Source organism: Lethenteron reissneri, chromosome 33 (genome assembly GCF_015708825.2).
Source record: "Lethenteron reissneri isolate LAM-NWPU_2019-01 chromosome 33, ASM1570882v1, whole genome shotgun sequence".
Taxonomy (NCBI): domain Eukaryota; kingdom Metazoa; phylum Chordata; class Hyperoartia; order Petromyzontiformes; family Petromyzontidae; genus Lethenteron; species Lethenteron reissneri.
In genome coordinates, this window is record NC_083811.1 from 9,107,722 (window position 1) to 9,130,497 (window position 22,776).

Genomic DNA, 22,776 nt, shown 5'->3' on the forward strand with positions numbered 1-22,776 from the left:
TAAGTGCAAACAGAAAATCCAAGAAAAGACAGCAAAATATTGCAACAAAAAAAAACACCGCACACCAACGCTGTGTGCAAAAATCCCAGTGGGATGCAAGTCAAACAACAACAACAACAACCATAAGACAACTTAGATTAAGGCCATCAGTCTAACTCTGTACTACAACAAAAAACATGGCTAAACCAATACACTTTTCGAAATCACCAAAAAAGCAATCATAGGAACGTGGGCGACGTCTGACTCCGCGGCGGTGCAGGCGGAGTGCTGCGGGGAGGTGCTCCTCTCGCTCAGCTACCTGCCCACGGCGGAGCGTCTCACGGTGGTCGTGGTCAAGGCGAAGGGCCTCGAGTGGCCCCAAGGCCGAGAGAGTGGCGGTGAGGCGTCGCGCTCTCCTACGTTCGCGATGCGTGCATCTCAACACGGGCGTGTGCGATGTCTTTTGATTGCAATGTGTAACAATAAAATACTTTTTTTGATTCCTGGGTAGTATTATTTTCTAATTGTTTATGCCTCAAAAGTACAGAAAATTTATATTATTCCCCCACAAACTTTTCTTTTGTGACCAGGACACAAAAGCAAAGTTAATAATCCACTCCATTAATAACGCTGTGTAACACATTTATTAATGTTTTGTTCCTGGGTAGTAAGTGTTATTTTCTAATTGCCTATGCCTCGAAAGTACAGAAAATGGCTATTATTCTCCCACAAACTTTGCTTTTGTGACCAGGACAGTGATTTTTTGAAATATACCTATTTTCAATGAGAAAACGTGGTGTGCATTCCTTCTCATAAAGTCCCGGTCACAAAAGAAAAGTTTGTGGGGAATAATCGCCATTTTCCATACTTTTGAGGTATAAGCAATTAGAAAATAACATTTGCTACCGAGGAACAAAAATCGTGTGACATAGTGTGTTATTATACGCTGATGGCGGGCGGCGGAGAGTGGTGCACGGCGCTTCTCTGCTCTCCTGCCTTCACGAACTCGCGCTGACCAGCGTGGCGCATGTACATTATGGGAAGGTGATGAGTGATCATGTTGTGCTGTTGGTAACCCCATCCATTCATTCACACGAACCCGTGTGCGTGTGTGCGTGCACGTGTGTGTGTCGGCCACCTGGGAAGCTGTAGTGTGGTGGTTAACGCGCTGCGCTTACTGCCAACACCAGTGACGATGATCTAAACCGGTCCTGGGCCTCCCCTAGGTCGAGTCAGCCTCAAAATGAGTACCTGGCGCTGTGTGTACTGGGGAGACAAAGGGGGTCGGGCGTGGTGCTGGCCACCCACCCCCTCGTCTGCCGTTCCGGCCTTCTTAGGTGCTCACTAACAGCGCTTGCCCCAAAAGTATGTCAAGGCTGTATGGGAGATCTTTTTAAATCCTTTATATTAAGTTCACTTGCTTGCTTGCTTGCGCGCTTACGACCGTGCAAATCTTTCGGTCGTTTTTTAACCCACTTCCCGTGATCCAATCGAGCTGACATTTTGCCCACAGACTCGTTGTGCGTGACGATTTATTTTCGTGAAAAAAAAATTCCAAAATTTTCCACTTTTTAGGAAAAAAAAATTTCATATTTAATTTAAAATACCAATATTATAAAAATGAAACTCTTACTCAAGAAAAACAGAAATGAATAATAAATTAAAACCGATGCCACGCATATAAAGGATTCATAGTGAAAAACCTTGTTTTTACGGGTTAATGTTTTTGTCTTGCGTCTGCCATCTGCCCGGCTGCACGCAGCCCCCTTCGTGAAGGTGTACCTGCTGCAGGGCGGCCGCAAGGTGAGCAAGAAGAAGACGGTGACCAAGAGAGACGAGAGGAATCCCGTCTACAACGATGCCATCATCTTCTCCGTGCCCGCCAGCACACTGCAGGCGAGCGAGCACTCTTCTGACGCTGACGGACGCGCATGCCCCGTCCTGCTTGACAGACTATTGCGTCGAGTGGTGTTTGCGAGCACCTGTAAGGGCCAACGCAGCACACAAAGGGAAGGCACCACACGTTTGGGTATGGCCCTGGAAGACGATACCACATGGCGATTTCTGGATTCACTTCTGCATTAGACCGGTCACTCAAAGCTATAAACTGCTCATTCAAGCAAATCTAATATCTTTTCACATTGTTTTGAACCAGTCCATAGCGCTCTCTCCCTCTCTTATGTACGGCTGTATGTGAACTTCTTTCGCACCGTACGTAGCCAACCGTGCGAATAGGAGGTGCGGTTGAATGAATAGCAACTGAAAGTCTGTGTCTGGATTAGTTAGCAGCCAGGAAACGACTTGGGTCGATGGCTGCAGGTGATGTGTGGTAGAGTGCTCCGTTTACTCTCGATGCTTCCACAGTGGTTCACTGCGTGGTCGATGGTCTGGTCAGTGTGAACGCAATCACACGCAGGGCTATCTTTTGTCGAGCAATGGGTGTGCAAATTGGACAGCAGCATCAATGGTGGTGCTCTACGTAAGTAAACCAAACCAAGGCGTAGGGCCCAATAAGCTCAGGGTTGAGGGTCGGAGCTGGGTTTAATGACAAAAATAATGGTGTATCAAATATCAGCTCCATTACATATCGTGATAAACATATCAAGCGAATGCATCTTCTCTCATTCGCTACAGCTCTTTTTACATTTATCTCACTGCATCTCTATCGCTTGTCGATATCTCTTCTTTTGATTTAAAGCTTTCGTGACTGCAGGGATTCGTAGTATTGGTTATTTTGGTAAAGTCACGTAGAAGGGAAACAATAAAATAATAAAAATATAAAACAATAAAATTATCCTTTCTGTCATCTCACTAGGATTTTCATTTCGTAGCATGAAGGTCATCGTCACGGCTTTTCGAACATTTTACCAACGTTGTTTTTTCCCCTCCATGCAGGACATCTCCCTGCGGGTGACGGTGGCTGACCACAGTGAAGGCACGAGAGCCGAGAACATCGGCCACGCGGTCATCGGCCCGCAGAGCTCAGGGGTGGCACTCGCGCATTGGCAGCAGATGCTGGCCACGCTGCGCAGACCCGTGTCCATGTGGCACCCGTTGCGTAAATCCCACGCATGAGCCACAGCGCTCAGCCAGGGGACAGGGCGGCTCCAGCCACCACACAACCACCCAACCACTCAGCGCCGACCGTCGTTCATTCGCACGTCGGGAAGACGCGCTCGCCAAGGGGAGATACCGCCTGCAGCCAGAACGCTGAAACGACAGCATCTCAGCATCCCCCGAGAGACTCGCTGATGATTCGGGCGGTGTGGGTCAGGATGGATTTGGACTGCACGCCATCGGGCGCGAAGAGACGAGCGCATCGCAAGTAAATCGTTGCGGTCCCCTGCCCAACACCCGCGCGTTGCTCGGTGGGCTTTGCTCACGCCCGAGTGCAACGAAGCAGAGACTCACGAAACTCGCCATCAGCACTTTGTCCCTGGTAATAACTTAAGTCCAATGTGTTATTGCAAGGGTGTCTAGCCAGGAGTGAGCAATGATATTAGTTCGAACTTTCACGTTCTCGCTAATACGAGAAAATGACATAAAATACGACGGAATCTCAGCGGTAACTTTTCAACCTTTGTTTTTAAATTAAATTTTACTCCGAGATTACTTTTTTTATTGATTTTAAATGCCGTCTCATCTCAGCTGATGTCTCAGTGATGTTATTCTACAAAGCCCATTGAAGATTTCAAGAATGTATTGTACCACAGACTTGGTTAAGTGTGACTGGAGATAAAGTGTTCTGTAACAACACTACCTATGAATATGTCCACTTTAAATGCGAGTTTAGGATTTATTCGTTAATTTGGTCACTACTCTATGGTTGATAATAGATGGCCCAGTTCGAATCCTAAATAATTCATATTTGCTCATTTCCCCAGTTACCGTTCGTGCATATTTCACTTTCTTCCATCAGTTACCCTGTGTGCATTACAATTTACCCCATTACAAATCGTCCATTTACATTGCAGTGTACGTTTTAATCAGTCAACTTTGCTCACACTTCTATCAGAGAAGGAACAACAAGATACATTTTGTCTTCTCATACACACGGAGCATTCAAGAACGACAACTCTCACCGCTACACCAAGGGGTTGTCCGGAGTCCACAAGGCAGAGGGCCTCACAGTTTGACGCCGCATACGAGCCACGTGAAATAAAGAAATGTCCACTCATTAGCAAGCAAGAGGGCAAAAAGCAAGGCAATTATTTTACAGTTGCAACGAAGGGAATGATAACCTGAATTCCACGTATTCCCCAGGTGCTGTGATAAGCACGGGCGTGTGCTGCTCCACAACTCCTTTGGTGACATTCAATTACAGCAGTCCTAGTTTTTTTTATCACTTGTATGCATTAATCACAAACAAAGGGACAAAAAATAGTACAGTGGTTGGGCAGTGTGCACTCAGCGCATCGGGCACAACACGATTGGAAAGAAAACAATTCAAGTGGCAATACCCAAAGCCAAATGAAGTGCACGAGTGATAATTTAATCAAACAACATTTCATTAATTCTCTAATTGCCAAACACAAGCCATAATAGCAATGTGCAGGGTCTGCCTGCATTAGAGTATGCATGAGAACGTCCTCATTGTGTGTGTGAATAAAGCCATTATTTTAAAGAGGGGGCCTTTGCTCAGTACCATGGTCACATCATTGTTTTGGTTTCCAGTGGTTAAGATACATTTATCATTCGCCTGCTAAACAGGGATTTTAAGCAGGGGCTGCAATGTGACACTGCTACACCTCTTGCACTGGCACATCTGAGCCCCAACGGCGTGGGGCTCTCGTTGTACGTATGTATATTGAACTTCTTTCGCACCGTGCATAGCAATTCATGCTAATCGGAGCTGTGCGGGGAAGGACAACAAACGAGACATGAAAAGCAGTTCTAAAGAAAGGGTGGTTTTCCACTGGCCAATAAACTCTGGCCTCACAGGACATCTGAATTAATCATTATGATCCAGACTCGCGACTCATTCATTGATGACTTGGATCCTGCAGTGGGAAAAAAAACAACCTATAGCGCCTCCTGTAGATGCGATGGACAAGCTCGGCATGGCCCCAGCGTGGCTTGAATGTGGGAAAAAGAGGTGTATACCTTTGTTTTTGTAAGCAGGCAGTCCTTGCAACAATGCACTATTGCGGTTAAACACAAGCTTTCAAATGGAATTTCTAATATGGACACAATTTTACTCTAACAGAACCCACATATGCTGAAACTGGTGTTTATGTCAAACTGTAAATGGTAAAATGTTGTGCTGTTTTAAAAAAAACAATACTGGTGCTTAATATGGTAGTTCCCTAATCGGTATTGTATTCAATACTAGACACTCAAAATATTCCAATGGAATACTACAGACAGTGATACGGTGCAGTCTATAACACCTGTTATGCATGGTGGTATCCCATCTTATCACGGTCCAGGTTCAACCCTGATTAGGTTCCAAGACTGGATGAAACCGGGCACATCCTATGTGGTTTGGTCAAGGTATAAAATTTAACCAAAATAACTTTTCTACAAATGATCAAACGAGCTTTGTGCAATGCTCACAGTTAATTCAGAGCTAGTGATGGAAATTAGACTTTCCTATGGTACTGCCAATTCCGATATCCGCTGGTGGAGTTTGTTTTACTGACCCTGGCGGAATCATGGGCTGGATTGGACCTGGCAAAGTTGGAAATAACTACAGTTTTTTTATGAATGACAGAAATTTCGCAGGCTCTAGTTACAACAGTAGTCGCGTTACATGTCAGCTCCCCAATTATCAAATCCATACGTGAATTTTAAGAGGCAGAAAATATCAGCTAGTTAAACAAACTATTATGAGATAATATCCAGTTTTGAACAATTCTGGGGAATAAAATCTGCACTACAAGGTTTTGAGTTTTGTAATGTAGATAACGCATTGAAAGTTGATACAGTAGTTATTTTGCTGTTATAGACACCTTTTACCTACTGAATGTCTTGTAATAATGTATGGTATAATGTTGTATGGTAGATTATATAACATTTCCCTGATTTTACTTTGGAGAAATATATTTAACGATCCATATTTTATAAATAATGTACATTTAAATATTGTGTACGTAAAAGCTGCTTTGGAAATATACCATATACACGATGCAGAGGTTTACAATGTTTTCATTTGTATGAATATATTCAACATCATTGATATCTACAACGCTCTCACAGTACTATAATTTACAGGTATCCTGCAAATTTGTTCTGCATGAATGTCTGATGGTGTAAGCGCTTAAAGGTCATCAGCAGTGGGATGGTGGCTTCTGTCACGAGCTTATCACACAGTGCAGTTCGCGAGCAAATGTTTAGTTTAGTCTGCATCAATTTTGTTCTAAAATTATATACATCTGCCACCTCAAGACAGCAGCTTGCGTTGAGACTGAAAATAATCCATTAGTCCTTGGGCCAGACCAGATATGGGCACCACCCAAGGTGTCAAAACTTCAATGATGCCATTTTATTTGTTACACCAACAGAAGTAAAATAGTACATGATAATCTTTCCAAATGAGAAGCTGTTTAATTTCTCTCGCAGGAAAACCTGTTTTTGCACCTCTCGCAATCACGCCGATTTGCCCGGACGTTACAAATAAAACATTCCAACACCTCTGCTTTTAATTAAGACAATAAATAATTTACAAAATGGATGTTTGTCCCCAAGGCATGTATTTCATACATATTCTTGCATTTATTCACGCTTGTTCTTCAATTTTAGTGACTTAGTTAAGTCTGGAATAGATTGGCGCTATCTGTTTTCATTCTGTTTCTAGCAGCTTGTTTGCTCATGATCATTTACTGGTAGGTGAGGCAAGTACTGGTGGTTCTGTATTATTTCTGTTCAGTAAAGATATCTAAAGTGCTAACTTTACCCGCACTGTATTGTTATTGTACCTGTTAAGATTATTAATTAAGGCCAGGGACTTAACTCATAATCTTAACAGGTGGCTCGCTATTGGAAAGGTCCGGCATGTTGCGAGTTCATATCCTGTTTGGGGGTTGACTCAGCCCATCATCTCTATGGGATAAATAAAATGAGTACCACTTTGTGGGGAAGTCAACAATGATTTTGTCCTTTGAATAGACTCGCCCCCCCCCCACATCCCGCCATAGGAATGTGGAATTTACATCGCTGGCTCAGGGCTGTAAACGGGGGATGAGCACCGCCTCAATTCTCAGCTGAGCAGGACATCGCTTTGATAATCGTTCAAACGTGGCGATGTATACATCTAGCAGTATCACCACATCTATGGCTTGTCGAATTCAATAGAAGTTAGACCAGGTCAGTGCCCATCAGCTGGCCTTCAGGATGCTGTTTGTTCCTCCACGGTATCGTTGCATGCAATGCGGAGCACACGCAGTGCCAGCCGCTGATCTCGGCCCCCGACAGCGGGACACAGAGGCACGTGCATGCCAGACCTGTAGGGTTGCCACCTCTGAGGTCCGTAGAAATAAATCTGAGACGTAAGCACCACGGGCAGAGGAATACCTCGCAATCCCCAGAGGAGGGGAGAGCCACACGTAAAGGCGCCGTTTTGACTGTGGCAATGTTACACAACTGGCAAAAAAAACTGGGACTTTTAGCGTCCCATGACGACTTAAACAGATTTCCCTGGGCAGCGGTTAGCCTGAACAAAATAATGTTCCTGGGAAAACCAGGGCAGGTGGTAACCCTTGGTGACCGTATAGACTCCTTGACTTCACTCTCAAAAAACGTCTGGGACCCCCGTCAGAAAGGGCTCCTCTCGTCCAAGGAGGCGGCAAGTGACCGTGAGTGATAAAAACAATACACCCATCAATTCAAAACCCGGCGTGGATCTGCTTGGGCTGTCCCGTGAATTTCCGGTCGGTGGAAGTCTGTTGGAGCCCAGGGCCACGTGGCCCCGGTGGTGGCCTGGAGACGGCGTGAATCCTCGATAGGTCCATGCAGAGCTTGGGGAAGACGGTGATGACAATGGTGGGGGAGCAGCGGGGGGGGGGGGGTGCGACCACTTCCCTCCCAGGCAAGAAACAAGCATATCCCGGGCGCTAGCCAGCTCCGTTTTGTTTCGAACAAAAAAATATCCAAGCTACGTGGAAACAATTGCACTCTCATAGGTGGGGATTTCGTTGATCGAGTCTTGCCTGAAGTTTCGTCGCCGCAGCACCGACAGTTGGGTTTACGACTAAAGTCGTGCACGCTATTTTGTTTTCTCGGCTGTACACCAAAGAGGAGGTTTCCAAAGAAGAGGTTGCCAGCAATGAAGATACTGATGCTGCAGCCCAGTACGAAGCTGCTGTGAATCAGTCATACAATCAGCTGATCCTCTTCATCAGGATGGAGCTTTTTGGCAATCCTCAAGTGATGACAATGACTGATCTCACTTCTAGACTGGTTGGTTCAATGAACTCCCTAGGCATTGTCCAAGTCAAGGAATCAACAAAGAAGCACATAAGGCGAAAGCTGCAGAGTGCATTTGCTGGAGCCTTGCGCATCTTCCCTGATGGGAAAGGAAAACTCCTCCTCTATCCAGATAACCTGTCCATGAGGGAACTTGCCAAAGAAAATCAGTCTTTCAAAAGGGAGCCGCGGACCCTGAAAAGTGTCGGTGCTCAGGATGTTATAGCCAAAGCAGCCATCAAATTGAGAGAGGACAGGCAGATAGAAACCTGTTCAGCCACATGATCCTGGTGGCTGATAGCAGGAAGGTGAATATGAAGGATGTCCTTGCCCATGGGCACTGGCAAATGCTGATGGGTCCCTACGGAAAACAAACAAGGCTGCACTTGCCAGAGAGCTTGAAAAGAATGTGTCTCCTGCAAAAGACATCCCAACCCCATCTACTTCCATCATTGATGGGATTAGCCTGGTCCAAAAAATGAATGGCAACAACAAAACCTTTGCACAGGTGGCAGTCAGCCTTGACTCAGGTCCTCCTCGAGGGGGCACAGTGAGAGGATTGATGTTGTTTTTGATGTCTACCGACAGACTTCTATCAAAGATGCTGAACGACTGAACCGGGGTGCAGACACAACTCTCCAGGACAAGAACCTTGCAGGGAGACACCACGTCCAGCAGTGGAGGAAATTCCTGCGCAGTCCCTCCAACAAGACCAGTCTCATCATGTTTCTGGTGGAAGAGTGGAAACTCCCACGATACAGAGAGATGCTGCATGGCAAGATGTTGTACATGACCTGTGAGGAAACCTGCTACAAGTTGACAGAAGATGAGTGTGAGGAAGTAGCAGAGCTGCATTCCGCGCATGAAGAAGCTGACACCCGTCTGCTCCAGCATGCATTGCATGCAGCAAATGTGAGCTCGTTATCATCACAAATGAGGACACCGTTGTCATGGTGCTTTGTCTTGGCTTCCCATCTACCAGAAGTGTGGGACACAGAACCGCACACGGTTTGTCGATATCAGCAAACTGGCAAGGTCACTTTGGGTCAGCATCTGTGACAGCCTGATTGGCTTACACGCATTCACAGGCTGCAACACTGTCGGTGCATTCGCCGGTCGAGGGGAGCTGAATGCCCTGAAGATGATGAGAATGGACACTTCCTGCCAAGAGACTTTTAGTCGACTGGGGCAGTCATGGAGTGTGAGTGATGAGTTGTTCCAGAAAATTGAGCAGCTCACCTGTCGCATGTATGTTGCTAACAGCAGCACTGGTGAGGTGAACGAACTGCGCTACCAGCTCTCCTGTACCAAATGGGTCGAGTCCGGCCAGCTGCCACCATGTAGAGACTGTCTCTTCACGCATGTTCAACGAGCCATCAGGCAGCAATCTGGAAGTGCTGTCTGCAGGCTAACCCTGTGGTGCCAAGCCCTACTGAGTATGGATGGACAGACGATGATGGAAAGCTGGCCATTTACCGGATGCGCTCCGCACCCGCACCAGATGTGGTCTTGGAACTGCTAGCAAGCAAGTGTGTGCGTTCATGCAAAATGCCAAGCTGTACGTGTCTGGCAAATGGACTGACATGCACAGACATGTACAGGTTAAAGACCTGCAGTATCTAAAAATTGCAGAATGATCCAAAACCTGACTTTGAACTCGGGGAGTCAGATGACGAGATAGACGAGCAGTTTGATGCGTGACACAGGGTGGTGATTCTGATGGTATTACTGTGGTAGTAGTAGTATACATTGATGCACAGTGTGGTGATTCTGGACTTGGTTACCCTTCTTAACACCATCTAAATACACACAGAGCTTGATAACAATAATGTAACCTTCTTCACATATACCCATCACTAACGATATGTATGGGATTACATGTATCATTGACTAAGTATATGCGGATGTCAATGTTGATCATATTCAAGTAGTTCCTTACCTCACTATGGTATTCCTTATTATCCTGTGTTTTCATTGTGTATTTAAACCAATAAAAACCAGTTGGTGACCTAACTGGCTTTGGTCTAGGTAGTTTTTCAGTAACAATGCCCATTTCTTCGTTCCAGACGCCTGTCACAGGGTATGGGTATAAAAGTCATGGTGACTACAACTAAGCTGCCACTCCGCAAAGGTTATCATGTCAGAGTGTCCCACACACGTGGAGGATTACAAAAATCATGACTAGACTTTGCCACCTCAGGTGGTACCAATAAGTGATTTTTTTTTGGTCTCACGGATTACATCGTGGCACGCATCCTGCAAACCAAACAGGAAATGTTTACTTAAAATGTGCCCCGCATCACATCAATGTGACACAACGCATTTGCAGTCTCTCGTCTCATCGTGCTCACCAAAGCCGACGATTCATCCGATGCCAGCAGCACGCATGTATGTCCTTGCGCGATGCAATGTTTTCTCTGCAGATCATTCCAAGGCAAAGAGAGGATTTTTTTTCCCCCTTAAACCAGTCAATATGTTTTTTTTTGTGCGAGAATGTGTCTTTGGTTTCCAAAATCACATTTAGAATTCTGGAGACGTCACCAACCCTGGGCTTGTGTAATCATTGTTAATGTATTAAAAACAGTGTCTGTGCATACCGATGTGGAGGTAATCTGCCCCAACCGATTTGCGTAGCAGGGAATTATGTTTGCAATATGTTAAATTATTCGTTGTAGTTGATTATGTTTTTGCTTCTGCCATTTTTGTGAACCAGGCCACTCTTGCAAACGAGACTATCCCTGTTTCTTGAGTTATCACCTGGTTAGACAGTGAACTGAACCTATTATATATATATCACGACAATGAGCCAGAATCCTGGTGTTTGCATACCTTGAATATGCTCTCTCTTAACAGCAATACCTAATAATAACACAACCCTATTTCAATTTAAAGCTTTCGTGACTGCAGGGATTCATCTTCTTGATTCTTTCGGTAAAGTCACGTAGAAGGGAAATGATAAAATAATAAAAAATAAAACATAATAAAATACAATTCTCAAGAACAGGTTCTTCACCTGAGGACGGCTGCTTGCGTTGTGGCCGAAACGTCGTGAAAATTGTATTTTATTATGTTTTATTTTTATTATTTTATTATTTCCCTTCTACGTGACTTTACCGAAAGAACCAAGAAGAACAACCCTATTTCTTTTCCATCAACTCATTAAACACAGAGAAGCGCTCGCCCACGTAAATACTCTATCCACTCTCACGTCTCATGTCTTGTCACTCCACGAGGCTGTGTTAATTCACTCGAGTGCGTATGGGGATTTCAACTGTTCCCTGCACCTACTCAACATGATGAACCTTGATTGATACGACATCGACGCTGGTGGTGAATTCTCTGTGCGAGTGTGCACGCACCCTTGTCGGAATCTTTGTTTTTTTATGGAGCTTATTTCAGAAAGACCCAAAAAGCTAATCAATCTTATACTCTTATATAAGCGCACAACTTTATCTATCTGTGATGAACACTGCACTTTTCGTCGTTTTCATGCAGGGGGCGCTGCAAACCTACGCGCCCCCTGCATGAACGACGGAGGAGCAGGTACAGACGTTCGATTACGTTGGAATCGATCTGCAGACGGCGGTCTTCTCGCACGGCCAGCAGCTCCGTGTCGCCTTATCTCGATCCCGCAATCTCAAACAGGCGAAAGTCCACATCGAACCGAACCCCCAGCAAGGCCATCTACTTAACGACGAGAGAAAATTCACACGAAATTTCGTTTTCAATTAAGTCCTCCAGATGTAAAATGAGATAAGCTTTTAATGAAGAAATACAATTATCTAATTCAAAACATAATACAATTAAAAAATGTTTCATTTTAAACTTCAAAACGGAGCATCGGGTGCTTGCGTGAATGCGTCGTTCGTGTGAATTTTTTTTGTGACATTCCTGGCCAAAGGCAGTAAATGGTTGTGAGGGGCGCCACAGGCGCCCGTAAACAACCCCTAGTTTTATAGATATTGACCAAAGCGATGTGTCCTGGGTTGTTCAAGGTAAGCATGACACTTGGTTAACAATGAGGGGCGAAAATCACTTAAAGTTATCGGTGAACAAGATGCCAAAGCATTGTGGATAATCACTAAACATCCACACCCAATTGTTTTGTCAATCCACTGCTGGATGAGGGCCTTTAACATTCCATGGGAGCCGTGGGAGGCTACTTGGCAATACTTCTCCACGCTGGCGAGTGCAGGATGGTCGTGAATGGACGATGGTGCATGGCAGTACACTACAATTTTGCTGCGCTACCCTCTGTTGTCCAGAAAGTAGCCCGAATTATTAATGATGCTGAGCACGTAAAGTACAAGAGTGACGCTACAGTGACATGACTCGGTTGGTCGTGACTGTGACTTTAAATATTTAATCTCATCCACAAACGTTCCTACTCCTGGCGACCAACCCAGAAGACGGAGTCTGGATGCTAATCTACAATTTTAGAGTTAGTTTGTATTCTCCTTTGTGCTTTTCTGCAATATTGAACAATCTGGTCACCTTAAGAGCTGGGTGAATAAAACAAACCTCCGAGACAAAACGGTGAGAGTGGGGTCATTGTAACAGCGTGTGCCACAGGGTTAATCTGTACGCTCCTGTTGCACAAAGACAAATCGGTGAATTCGCCAGTGGATGTAAACCATCTCCCAGAACAAATGGTACTGAAAGGGAATCATTGTGCCTCGACTTAGAACTTTGCTTTGCAGTTCAGGGCGACTTGATGGTGTGCGGCATGATTATTATTTTGGACCAAGCTGAACTACTGGACTTGATTTACAGTTTTCAGGTCACCGATTCCTGAAAGCCCGCAAGCAGCCACATCCGTAGATACAGGCTACAAATAGCATCCACATGTCACTGGGTATTTGAGTCAAAGACTGGACTTTAAATAGTTCTGCTGCAAGTTTGAAGGAGATGCCTGGTACTGTACAGTAAACAGAAAGCCAAATGGAGGACATGGCACAGAATCCATTGGCCAGAGTAAAGACTGATGATTCCAGCTAAGGGGACAATACTTAACTTGTACTGAATGTTTTGATTTAAAGCTTTCGTGACCGCAGCGATTCATATTCTTGGTTCTTTCGGTAAAGTCACGTAGAAGGGAAACAATAAAATCATACAAATATAAAACAATAAAATTCTCACGTTGCGACTGCAACATTTGTATTATTTTATTGTTTCCTTTCTACGTGACTTTACCGAAAGAACCACGAATATTGTACTGAATGCTTTACATGCAAGGTGGTTCGGGGATGGCAGGACAGCAACAGATTATCAGGTTTGTGCAGAGATTTGAGTGCTATCCTATCAGATCTGTAGGTGTCCTCCAGGTACTCGTCGAGTTTCCTCCCACACATCAGAGGCATCAATAAAACCGGCCAAATCTACTCATGCAGGACCCTCCTGGAAAAGAGTCACGGTCAAAAATGTGTTAAGAAGACAGTGACTTACGGGATAACCCACTCATTCCTAAAATTCACCTATATCTGTCGCATAAAGATCATTAACCATTCAACTTTTAGCCTCCTCGGGTGGTAGAAAGGGAGATAACGGGGTCTGTGCCCATTGTGTACGGTGCTTTTTTCTGGAAGACTTTGCAGTTTTTCCCTGGATTTTTCTGTTTGCGCATAGTCACTTTAAGATGTTTTCTTGTTCATGTTTTTGTTTTTCGTTTGTTGCGGTTGCACCCGATTCAAGAGCCGAATGGCTCACAGGGCTATACCAAATAAATGAAACTGAAAACTGGAACAGCACAGAAACATTCACCAACCGACACAAGGCAACGTTTTTTGTCTCTGATGAATACATAAGAGACAAAACTGCACCACCATGACCCGTTCCATCTCTGGTGGGTGGATGTGACGTGAGCAGCGGTGGTTAGCATGTTTTGCATTGGGAGATTAAATAACCTCAGTTATATGTTGAATTGCCATCTAAATACTCAGCGTGTTCCTGTCAGTGGGAGTGCGGTGGTTACGGTTACTGTTCCGAGCTGAAATGTACAAAGTGAAGTCTATTTAACAATTAAAGACCATCATCCAATGCCACGGACTGCAATAAGATTTTTTTCGTTATGTGTTTTTGTGTATTTTCATGAAAGTGTAATGAGCGACTTCCACGACACGTCGTATAGAGCGGACTTCTGTATTACTCACACTGGGACAACACAGGCCAACACGTGTTCTTCCTCACACTTGAGTATAACTCGAGGTAACGAGCCTTTTGCCCGTCCAAGGACGGCTGTATTGCAGTAAATCTGAAACTTGCAAGCGAAAAGCAGACCGCGACGTGATGTATTCATTGCATCCATTCGTGTGCAATTTGTAAGGGTGCGGTGACACAGACTTATTTCATGTAAAGGTTATAATCCCTTGTTCATCATGACGTCCTTTTTACTTTGATGTCTCAACAGCGTGACGGAGATCACGTGATGACGTGAGGGTTCTGCCTTTGAGGGTTGTAAGTTGACGCCGAGGAGGGGAGAGGAGGTGCCCCCCCCCCCATGTGGAGTGACGTCACCTGCTCATGAATATTAATTAGGGGGTTGTGATATGTGGAGTGACATCACCTTCTCCTGATTATTGAGGGGTGGGCCCATGATTATTAATGAGGGGGGTTGGTCGACGTGGACTGACGTCATGCACGTTCCACACTGACATTCTTGGGTAAATATAGTACTGTCGCATGCAAACATCTGTCAAAACTTGACCCCCCCCCCACCTGCGCACGTATGCTTGACGCACCCCCTCCCCCCCAATCCTATAGAACAGCCGATATTGAATCCACGCAGAAACGATCACAAATTTATATTAACTTGTTTAAGCAAACAGATAGTCCACCGCCGAACTCATTTGAAGGCCAATGTAGACGAATTATTATCGAGGCTTCACCACCCCCCCCCCCCGTTTCCTATGCGTACATTGTCAGCAGACCCCCCCCCCCATACGCAAGCGTTAAATGGATGGTCCCTAAATAATAATGGGGGGGGGGGGGGTGTCCATTTGGAGGACGTCACCTGCTCATGATTATTAATGAGGGGGGCTGGTCGATGTGGAGTGACGTCGCGAGCGTTAAGGGCATTCGATGGGTAACTATAGTAGGTATAACACCTCCACTGGCTACACGCACAGCCGATCACGTGGTCCCCTTGCCCTCGGCCACGCCGCTGGCTGGCGGCGTGACGATGACGGCGATGGAAACCACGCAGATCTTCCACGTGGCCGGACGACGGAGAGAGATGTTTGCGAACAGCGACGCAGCCAGCACCCAGGACCCCACTCACGAGCCCCGAGTTCTGCTCCCCCTTATATCCCCCCAGGCGTGGCTAGGCCCCGCCTCCGGCCACGCCCTCTCGTGGAACCTTCGAGCAGGTTCCCGGAGTATCTCGGCTAACCCCACCCTGTTACCTTTGCCCCAGATACACCTCCTTCCCTGATTAGTTGTTACTTCTGTGCCCGTAACCGTGAATCCCTTCCCAAGCCAGCAGGTGTCACCCTGTCATTACACAAGCACTTTCTAAAACTCTTTTTTAAAAGTACTTAAAATGGATCTGATGGGCCTGGAGGTAACCAGGAGTTGGTAGTACAGTAAATGGCTTCTTAAATCCTTCTGTGTGGAACTTGGGAGTCTTATCTCCCCATCTCATATTAATGGGTTTTCTCCAGATTTTCTGGCTACATTCCAAAATGGAATTTGCCAAACAACTCAATGCAGCACAACCCTCCTCTAAAAGAGTCTCGAGACTCAGTGAGGCTTTCCTAGAAAGGGGACATTATTTTTACAAAACAAAAACATTACATATATAAGCTCCTAGCTTGGCATTGTCTCATTCTTCACCTGAGGACGGCTGCTTGCGTTGTGGCCGAAACGTCGTGAGGATTGTTTTATTATGTTTTATTTTTATTATTTTATTACTTCCCTTCTACGTGACTTTACCGAAAGAACCAAGAAGAAAAAACATTACAGATGTAGGGGTGTCAGGGGAAGGATTCCCACCAATAGATGGGTTAGTGGGAGGGGTGATCGAGGAGATATAAGGAGAGAACGGGCGGGAAGAAGGGGCCTTTGGCGGGAACGATATTGGGACGGCTGGGGGACAGGTGTGGATGGAAGCAAAGGAATAAAGGACGAGACCCCTGCAATCTGGTGTCGGCTCCTACTTTACATCTGGTGGCAGTGGTGGGATCTCATGGCTACAAAGAAAAATCCCCGCGGGAAAGAGCCAAGGGAAGAGGAAGCAGGGGCCGGGGATCCTTCCCATCCCGGGCAACAAAGGGGCCTGCTATCAGAAGCAGCAGCAGGGGGCCCAGATCGCCTGGAGGACCCCATGGAGGACCGCATGGCCCGCATGGAGAGGGCACTCCAGGAGCTCCTACAGAGGCTCCCTATGGGGGGCCCGCCAGCACCGGGACCCCCACCCCCACGCGTACTACGGGAGGAGAGGCCACGGGACCCGGAGGCCGACCAGCCGGCCGGGCAAGAGCCGCAACCAACCTCGTCACGCCAGCCGCCGCCGGTCCCGCCAAAACCCCCAGGGCTAAACACCCAACACGGAGAGCAGATGGCCGGACGGCCGCGTCGGCTGGGGCCCGTCGACAAGTTCGTGGCTGAGGAAGAAGACTGGGAGGAGTTTGTCCGCCGATTCGAGGCTGCCTTCCACGCTCTCGAGTGGACAGACGAAGAGGCACTACGAGCGCTGCCATCCGTTCTGGGCAAGGAAGCACTCTCCTCTTACACCTCCCTTCCCTCGCACAGCAAGACCACGCTACAGGCGGCCTACGAGGCTTTGGGGGAGATCTATTGCCCAGCGGAAGGAGCCTTTAAACGGTTCCAGGATCGCCAGCGAGGGGCTAAAGAATCCCCTTTATCCTACAGGGGTGCACTGCTCGTGTTGGCGAGGAGAGCTTTCCCTCGCCTGGCTGAAGAAGCGCTCGAGGATCTCGTGGTCGAGCACCTCATCGCATACGCTTGCCGCGCCGGCGTTGTAATGCCCGTGGTGACGCCGGGGGAACGCACCTCGCTGTGGGCTGCCCGGACCATCCAAGCCCACGAGCAGGTCATGGGCCGGGCGCCACCCGTGGGCCCGGTGGCTGGCGCGGCGGGGGGGAACAGCCGAGCCGTTGCCGCGGCGCTACTGGGTCCAGCGACACCAACCGCCGAACCTGCACCGTCGCCACAGGCTGCCTGTGGGGCAGCTGGGGACGGACCCCCGACGTCTGAGACGGAGCCATCGCTGCGGGAGGTGTACGCGGCGATCCGGGGACTGGCGGAGCAGAGGGACCATGGGCGCGACCAGCCGCCGCGTCGCTGGCAGCCGCCTCTACAACATCGCGCCGAGCCCCCCCGACGGAACGCCCCGTGGGTCTGCCACCGTTGTGGTCGAGAGGGGCATGGGGCGAGGGGGTGCCGCACGGAGCCGGAGGCCGCCAACGTCACCTGGAACCCGCCGGGGCCGAACGCCGACAGGATCCAGGCGAGTGACGCCGTCCCGCCCGGCCTCTCGGTCAGGCCGAGCAATTACAATTCCGACGCCGCGAACTTACCGGGAGTCTCCTCGGGGTGGGCGCCGTCGGTGTCGTTCCCCGGTCCCCATTGTCCGGGTCGGGGGAAGGGGATCGCGCCGGGGATAGCGCCGGGGCCTGTGACTGCGTCGCGACCAGAAGTGGCGTCGCGACCCGGAGTGGCGTCGCGAACGGACGTGACGTTGCATCCGGAAGTGACGTCGCGGCCAAAAGTGGTGTCGCGGATCGCGCCGGGAATTGCGCCGGGGCCGTGGACCGCGTCGGGGATCGCGCCGAGGCTGTGGACCGCGTCGGGAGTCGCGCCGGGGCCGGAGACCGCGTCGGGAGTCGCGCCGAGGCCGGGAGGGACGTCGCGGGCGGACGTGACGTCGCGGGCGGAGGTGACGTCGCGGGCGGACGTGACGTTGCGGGCGGAGGTGACGTCGCGGGCGGACGTGACGTCGTGGGCGGAGGTGACGTCGCGGGCGGAGGTGACGTCGCGGGCGGGCGTGGTTTCGCGGGCGGGCGTGCGCGGGCGGGCGTGACGTCGCCGGCGGGCGTGACGTCACCAGTTTCCTGCGACGCCGGCGAGTTGCCAGGGGCAACGGCCCGGGGGCGGAGGCAGCCCACAAGATTGACATTGCGCCCTGGAGCAGTTCCACGGCCCGCCTCGCCACCGCTTTGCGGCAGAGCGAGACGGAACCAGGGGGACCACGCCCCCGTGACAAAGGGAAGGGAGGGGAGAAGGGAGGGGCTCACGGGAAGGCCCACCCCCCAGTCCCCACTGCCCCCTACAATGGGGGGGGCCCCCCACACCACAAGGGGGGCCCACCCTACATCACCAAGGGGGGGCAAATTGCACCACATAGAGAGCCCAGCCCTCAACCCAGGGGTAAGCCCACACTATGTAACAAGGGCGCGCTCACCCTGCTGCGACGCACTCCAAAGGGAGGAACCCCATCTTCAGTCCATTCACATCCATCCCCCATCATTTCACCATGCACCACAGGATAACGAGACGCCGCCTGGTCAGTGGCCGGACTCAGCCATACAATGGAGGAAGCTGGCAAGGCGGGTGGTAGCGGCCACGTCGGGAACCTCGGTCCTGGTCGGTGAAATCGCGGGAGTGTTGGCACGTATCTTGGTGGATACGGGGGCATCAGCCACGATCATCTCGAGCACCATGCACGAGATGCTGCCGGATAAAATCCGACCTTTAGTCCCTGTCAAGACAACGTTCATTGCAGCAAATGGAGGCAGCATGGGCTTCCTGGGCCAGGTTGAAGCCCCGATACAGATTGGGCAGCTCTCGGTAGCAGGACCCATCCTTGTCTCCGCAACGTTGCCCGTACCCTGCCTGTTGGGGACGGACTTTCTGAGGCGGATGCCAATGAAAATCGATCTGGCCAATGGGCGGGTGGAAGTCCAGGGAACGCATCTCCATTTCCTAAAGGCGGAGGGGGCCAGCCGGGGTGTACCCTACGTGCACGCTCTGGTCAGTAAGTCTGTCTCCATTCCCCCGGCAGCCCAGATGCTGATTCTGCTGCAATATCGGTCTCCCCTCGTGACAGCCCGACCAGACTCACCCATCCTGGTGTCTCCGGCGTCAGCTGCCATGGATCGCCATGCGCTGGTGGGAGCCGAAACTATTGTACAGAGGAACCAGCATCTGTTCATTCAGGTGCTGAACACCTCCGATAGAACAGCGACGGTGCAGGAGGGAACAGTTCTGGCCCACGTTAGTCCCTTGTCACTAGGAGCCCCAGGGACAAAGCCCGAGCTTGTAGGCAGCATCAACCAGTCCGAGGACAGAGGGGCCGAATCGTGGATGGACCAGCTGGCGGGGCCTGAGCCGGGATTGCCGCCCGACCAGAAACAGCAGCTGCACTCGTTATTGCATGAGTTCTCGGACGTGTTCAGCCGGGGACCGTTCGACCTAGGGCGCACAAATCTGTCGCAGCACCACATTAACACGGGAGATGCCGCACCCCTGCGCCAAAACACATATAGAATGAGCCCAATGGAAAAAGGGCACATTCAACAAGCGGTGCAGGAGATGCTGCGGGCCGACATAATTTCTCCATCCTCGAGTCCCTGGGGGGCACCGGTGGTCCTAGTCAAGAAGTCAGACGGGTCACTGAGATTCTGTGTGGACTTCCGACGCCTCAATGCCGTCACGCTGGCCGACGCATATCCCCTACCACGTATTGACGACTCATTGGATGCACTGGCGGGAGCAAAATTTTTCAGTACGCTGGATTTATTGTCCGGGTTCTGGCAGGTCCCACTAGACGCGGACTCCCGGCCTAAAACAGCGTTCCGGACACCACAGGGCCTGTTCGAGTTCAACTGCCTGCCTATGGGCCTCCAGACTGCGCCGGCGACGTTCCAACGCATAATGGAGTTGGCCTTAGCAGGCCTCCAATGGGAAACGTGCCTCATCTACCTGGATGACGTCATTGTCTTCAGCCGATCATTCGAGGAACACATTGACCGATTACGTCAGGTATTCCTGCGGTTCCGGAACGCGAACTTGAAGCTCAAGCCGTCGAAGTGCCACCTTATGCAGTCGTCGGTACGCTACTTGGGCCACGTCGTCAGTGAGTCTGGAGTGGCTACAGACCCGGAAAAGACGGCCTGCGTGAGGGCCTGGGCTGTTCCCACAACGGTTCCAGAGGTACGCCGGTTTGTGGGTTTCGTTTCTTATTACCGCCGGTTCGTACCCAACTTCGCAACCATTGCCAAGCCCTTGCACGTGTTGACGGCGAAGAACCAGAGGTTTTATTGGGGCCCTCTGGAGGAAGAGGCATTCCAGCAGCTGCGCTCACATCTGACAGATGCACCACCATTGGCCTTTCCGGATTTTGGCCTCCCCTTTATCCTGGACACGGACGCCAGCGATGTGGGCATCGGCAGTGTTTTGTCGCAAGTCCAGCAGGGTCGCGAGGTGGTTATCGCCTATGGTAGTCGCGTGCTTTCATCAGCGGAGCAGCGCTACTGCGTCACACGTAGGGAACTCCTGGCAGTCGTTCACTTCGTGCAGCAATTTCGACCCTACCTGTATGGTCGCAAATTTACGGTCCGCACTGACCACGCGGCCTTGCAGTATTCGCTCCGCATCGACCAGCCTTCGGGCCAGCTGGCCAGATGGATAGAGCGCCTGCAGGAGTACAGGTACCAAGTAGTGCATCGCAAAGGGACCAGACATGCCAACGCAGACGCATTGTCCCGACTGGCGCCCCAGGGCCCTTGTGCATACACCACAGGCGGGGCACGCTGCAAGGAGGCGAGGCCGGAGGGGACAGTCATCGCTCCCGTACGCACGGCGGAGGACGCACAGGGTGAGGTCCAGCTGACCGACCATGACCTGGGGCTGACCTTGGACGATTGGCGACGGCTACAGCTGGAGGAAGCCCCACTGCGAACGCTACGCGCCTCAGCAGAGGCAGGGGGGGAGGAGTACATCGTATGGGAGGACCTCCTCATGCGATGGGACCCGACAGGGCGCCGACGATGCCTGGTAGTTCCGGAGTCGCTGCGTCAACAATTGGTTATGGACGTACACGGCTGCCAGCTGCTGCACCTGGCGGGGCGGAAGACACTGTACACATTACAGAGTCGGTACTTTTGGCCAGGTATGACCGCTGACGTGCATCGATGGGTCGCTACCTGCGTCGAATGTGCGCGGCGAAAGCCGCCACCCCGGGTAAGCCGGGCGCCCCTACAGCCCATCACGGTGACCAGGGTCAACGAATTGGTTGCGTTGGACATCCTGGGACCACTGCCGGTCACGCCACGGGGAAATAAATACCTGTTGGTCGGAGTCGAGTACTGCACGAGGTGGCCGATGGCGTGGGCCCTCCCGGACCAAACGGCACAGACCATCGCCGATGCCTTCGTGGGAGGCTATGTCCTTGATAAGGGGGCACCGGAGCGGTTGCTCACGGATCAGGGCAGGAATTTCTCCTCACAGCTATTGAAGGACGTCTGCTCTATCCTGGGCACTAAAAAGGTCCGAACATCTCCGTATCATCCCCAGACCGATGGGATGGTAGAGCGGCTTAACCGCACCATAGCGGCCATGCTGTCCCAAGTGGTGGACGAAAACCATTCCGACTGGGACCTCCACATTCCATCTGTCTTAGCGGCGTACAGGGTGGCCCCACACGCGGCGACGGGGTTCTCGCCGTTTTTCCTGATGTACGGACGGGATCCCGTTCCGCCTTTTGAGGTGCAGCTGACGGACATTCCCGCAAGAGCCGACGCATGGCCGAAGGCACTAAAGACCTCCCTCATTTATTTGAGAGAGGCCCGCCAAGCAGCCGAGGCCGCATCGGCCACGAGCCAAGAGAGTAATGTACGGATACGGGAGAGGACAGTGACAGCCAAGCCCTTCAAAGTCGGGGACCAGGCATGGCTACACTGTCCTCAGGTGCCGGTTGGCCTCTCACCAAAGCTGCACCGACCCTGGAAAGGGCCGGTCGAGGTCATTAAAGCACTCCGACCGCAGTGCGTCCAGGTCCAACTGGGTAAGCGACGATGGTTTGTACACCCCACCCGCCTTAAGCCATACATCTCTCCACCGTCATCTTCACCAACATCACCACCAACATCACTGCCAACATCATCATCATCCCTACCCAGGCCAAGGTCGCCGACCACCACGCGCCGACCGGCAGGGGGTTCGGTGCCCTGTGTTCCCTTGTCACCTACAGCACCCCATGTGAGGCCTGACGGAGCGGCGGCACGAGCGGGGGCCGGAGAGACAGCGGCGCCAGGCAAGGCGACACCGGCACCACCGAACCAGGGACCGCGACGAGAGGGCCTTCGAAGGAGGGGGCCGCCACGGTCATCTGCTGCCTGTGGATGTCCGGGCTGTTACGGGATGCTGGCTGGAGAC